Source organism: Corvus brachyrhynchos, unplaced genomic scaffold (genome assembly GCF_000691975.1).
Source record: "Corvus brachyrhynchos isolate BGI_N302 unplaced genomic scaffold, ASM69197v1 scaffold21, whole genome shotgun sequence".
In the NCBI taxonomy this organism is placed as follows: Eukaryota; Metazoa; Chordata; class Aves; order Passeriformes; family Corvidae; genus Corvus; species Corvus brachyrhynchos.
The window spans coordinates 7,235,209-7,239,653 of NW_008236924.1; the positions used below are offsets into that span (position 1 = coordinate 7,235,209).

Consider the following 4,445-nt stretch of genomic DNA (forward strand, 5'->3'; position numbering starts at 1 on the left):
GGTCCTTGGGCACTCCCGGGGATGGAGCAGCCCCAGCTGCTCTGGGCACCCTGTGCCAGGGCCTGCCCACCCTCCCAGGGAACAATTCCTTCCCAAGCTCCCACCTATCCCTGCCCTCTGGCAGTGGGAAGCCTTTCCCTGGGTCCTGTCCCTCCAGACGCTTGTAAAGAGTCTCTCTCTTCCCTGTACACTTCAGGTATTGGAAAGCCACAGTCAGATCACTCCAAAGCCTTCTCTTCTTCAGGCTGAACAATCCCAATTTCCTCTAGGAGAGGTGCTCCATCCCTCTGAAGGCCTCTGTGGCCCTGGCTGGCCCCTGCCCCCCAAGAACAGAGCAGTATTACAGACTGCAGCCTTGGAGTGAAGGTTTTGAGACAGAGACCAGCCCTAAGCACAAGCTCCTGCCGGGCTGGTGTCCAGCAGCTCTCAGCTGACATCATCACAAACACCCAGCTGCAATCCAGGGCAGGGGTGTTGAATCCAGGTGTGGCTGCCCCTGGATCCCTGGAAGCATCCAACATGAGGCAATCACTATGGAGATGGGAATTTGCTTCCCCAAAACCCAAGTAAAGCTTGAGGCACACCAACCAGAAACATCAGTCATGAATAAAACAACAAGGGAAAAACCCCAAGGTTATCTTGAGGTGATTGTAGGTTTTCAGTGGAAGGAGCCGTGCCATGGCACATCTCACAGATGTGTAGGTAACACCCACAGATCAGTGCCAGGTCTAAACTGAGCCAGGCTCACTCCTGCGGGAGCTCTCGGTGTGCAGCCCAGGGGGAGCTCTCTGTCCACTGCCCTCGGGCCAGGCCAGAGCACAGCTGGACGACACGGAGCCACCAGGACACCCTGCCCTCGCTGCCCTCCTGCCCATAGGTCAGCAGGTCCTTGCTGCCCACTCAGAGCCGAGTGGGGTCAGGAGGACCCCACCAGCAGCAGGACACACAACCCCACAAACACAGACCTGGCCTGCAGGGACAGGAGTCCCCACTCCTGCTGCAGAGAGGACAGCAAAACACTCAACCCTCGCCTGGAGCTCATTTGGGACGCTTAACACAGAGGAAATTGGGATGTTTGTTTTCTCAATGCCTGGCTTTCCTCACTTGAACAAACCCGAGTCCAAAGTAGCTGTGCTGGAAGTGCTGACGTGCTCCTGCAGGAGCAGCCATCCCAGTCCACACACAAACCAGCCCTGGAGCAGATGGACACATGAAATAATTACAGCTGACAGCTGACAACACTAAGAAGGTGTCAGTCCCACAGCAGAACCCTGTCCTTTGAAGAACACATTTAAAACTTTAGCTTAAAAATCCACACGCACACTCAAACCCCCACACTGTTTGAACTGTTTGTTTTCCTTCCCTTTCCTGCTCTTTCCATTTTCCTGAGACTCTGTCCTCCTGGTTTCTAATGAGCAACTGCCCAAATTTGAGTTATAAATGCTAAATATACAACCTTAAGGCTGCACTGGAATCAGGTTTTTTTATCAGGTACCTTTCTTACTCTGCAGTCCAAATATAAATATAAAGCATTTATTTTTTCCAACTTTACTGCATATTCCTGCTTTCTACTGACTCTGCTCGCATTAATTCAGCAGCAGGTTCCCAGAGAGGAGCTCTGCCCTCAAGCACTGGTGGTGCCTTTCCATCTACTCCAACAACATACATCAACATTTTATAAAAGCCATAAATATGCTGCAGTCTAGTTTTATCTTCTCTCTTTGAACATGCAAATAATTTGACTCCATCTTACCGAACCACTCAATAACCAGTGATAGGAAAGAGCAGGGTAATTTACTGCCTGGTGCTGGCAGAGGAGGGGGGAGAAGGGGCGGGTGGAGATGCTTTTCTGTCTGAGGCACTTTGTGTGAACAGTGCTGCTGCTGGAGAAGTCTCACTTCTTCTCAGTCTTTCATCCCTGTGCACTTTTCATCTTTTCCATGTCTGAGAGAAAGAAACCCTTCTGTGCACGAGCTCCTGCTTGTTACCACGCTGCTGTTCCCTCCCCATTCCCATCCCCTCACTCAGTCTCACTCCTGCACTCAGACCCATTGTCCAGCTTGTGCCTTGCTCAAGGACCTCCGCCAACCATCCAGACACCAAGAGCATCCTGCATCAGAGGGCGGCCCTGGCAAAGCGTTGGAGCAGGATGTTCTCCCCTCGGAGAGCACCAGCACTGGCCCTACCCGCCGGGAGCACGAGCCTCAGCCTAGTTTTGGGGGCACAAAGGCACCCCAAGGCCAGGACAGGCAGAGACCCCAAGCCTGTCCCCTGGGGCCGAGCAGGGTCCCCTGGGGCCCCACAGCCACCAAGGCCAGAGAGCTCTGGGCTGTGGTTGCTCCTCATTCAGCCTTGCTGCCCACAAGTGCAACACACAGGGAATAGCAATGGCCCTGGCACCGGGAAAGGACTGGAGCATGGAACGGGACCATCTGCAGCCGGCTGTTGCAGGACCACAGTGGGCAGAGCCTGCAAGCAGCAGGGCCAGAGGGCTGCGGACACAGGTCCTGGGGACTGCCGGTGGGGCACTGGAGCTGACGAGGTGCCCAGCTCCAGCACAGCAGCCCCTGCAGCCAGGGGCCCTGCAAGGGGGGTCCTGGGGACCCAGAGAGCCCCTCACCGCCTGCCCCAGGCTGTGCTCCACCCACAGCGTGTGGCCAGAGCCCCGGCCCAGCTGACCGTGCACACAGAGCGTCCCCCAGCTCCGTAACTTTCTGTTGTCAATCAGGCAAGGAAACAGCAGCAAGCATATGGCAAGGAGAGGTGAGCTGGCAGGCCAGAGCACGAGCAGCAGTCCAGGCTGGTGTTTTCCAGAATTACTTCCACTGTCTCTAATTAAGCTCTCCCCAGACTCACCGGCTTGGCGAGATTAAAGCAGAGCGATCACACCGAGGAGCCCGTGCAGCTGTCCCTGCAAGCACTCACGGTTCTGGGGCTGAATTCGCACAAAAACACATTACAACTGCGCTCTGCAAAGCCACAATGACCTACTTTCCAGCCAATTTACATGTACTCCATGGGTGCCTTGAGTCACTCTATAAACAGAATATCATTTTGCCTTTGGTAGACAAATGTAACCTTTATTGGAAAAACCAGAAATCCCTCTTGTCCTGCAAAGGAGTTGTTCCACTGGGAAATAGTGCCCCATGCCCTCACAGCCCCACGGGCACAGCCCAAAGGCTCCTCTGTGCCACCCACAGCCTCCTACAAACACGCACCTAACCAGCCTTCAACTCCATATCAGCAGAGCTGGGAGAGCTTTTCTGGTGGAGTTTGGTGTTTTCATTCCCAAACACCAAAGCTTTGGAATTGCACCTGAACTTCGGCTTCCTTCTTTCTCTAATGAGGGCTGCAGCCTTGTCAGCTGAGAGAGAAGAATCTCTCTGCTCTCCCTTGTTAAATGCATCCTTTCCCAAACTCCCATGCAGTGTAGGTATTCGAATGTCCTAATTTGTCTGATAAGCCATATCAGAAGAATCTGCTCTGGTGGTGCTGTGTCTCCTCGTGGCCATGAAGAAGAGCATCAGCTGAGGCTGAAGGAAGGCCATGGCCACTGTAACAGGCAGAAACCACCTAACAGGGTGGAATGCAATAAACAGCGCTGGGAAGAAAACACTCAGGCACATTTCCAGACAGTAATGATGAAACTTAAACTGCTGGTGAAATTGTATTATTATTAGGTATTATGATTCAAATACCCAAAAAAAAAAGTTCTACTCAACACATCTAAGAAACAACAAAATACAGGTTCTGGGATACACAAAACCCAAAAACCTTACTGATCAAATGTTCACCTTCAACATGTGTATTCCTATTTCCACTTTTATTTTATCTTTACAATTGTAGGATGCCCAGTTTTGGGATGGGAGCTGGTGCACCATGGCCAGGCTCTGCAAAGGCTTTTCCCTGCCCTCTCCTGGTGCCTGTACAGGTGCGAAGGGAGAGAAAGGGGCACCACTCAAACCTCTCCTACTCGGGTGCCCAAGGGCAGCAGCAGAGGCACAGAGCAGCCACCAGCAGGGTGGGACACGGGAGCTCAGCCAGGGCAGCAGTGGCCATCCAGGCAGGACCCCCTGCACCCCACAGCTCAGCACCCACTGGGCCAAGGCAGATTTGGAGCCTCCTTTTGTGCCTACACCTGAAAACCGGCCTGCAGCACTGCAGCTGCTTGGCAGCAATTAGAGAAGGGGTGTTGGACAGCAAGTTCACGTCATTCACACACCAACCCCACCTCCTTCCACCCGTCAGTTCAGCTTTACCAGACGAGCTTTGTTGTAACATTTAATAAGTAGTAGAATTCTGCTTCTTCCTCTTCTGCCTTAAAGTCAAAGCAAATCAACAGCTGAGGCAGAAAAAGGCAGGGTTAGATGGGATATTGGGAAGAATTGGTTCCCTGAGAGGGTGGGCAGGCCCTGGCACAGGGTGCCCAGAGCAGCTGGGGCTGC

The 4,445-nt window shown here is 53.1% G+C and overlaps 1 long non-coding RNA gene across 1 annotated transcript in view; it reads right to left on the reverse strand.

Annotated features, from left to right (window-relative positions):
* The window catches only part of LOC108445183, a 27,163-nt gene that overhangs the window by 19,946 nt on the left and 2,772 nt on the right, over nucleotides 1-4,445 (reverse strand). The window lies entirely within an intron of this gene.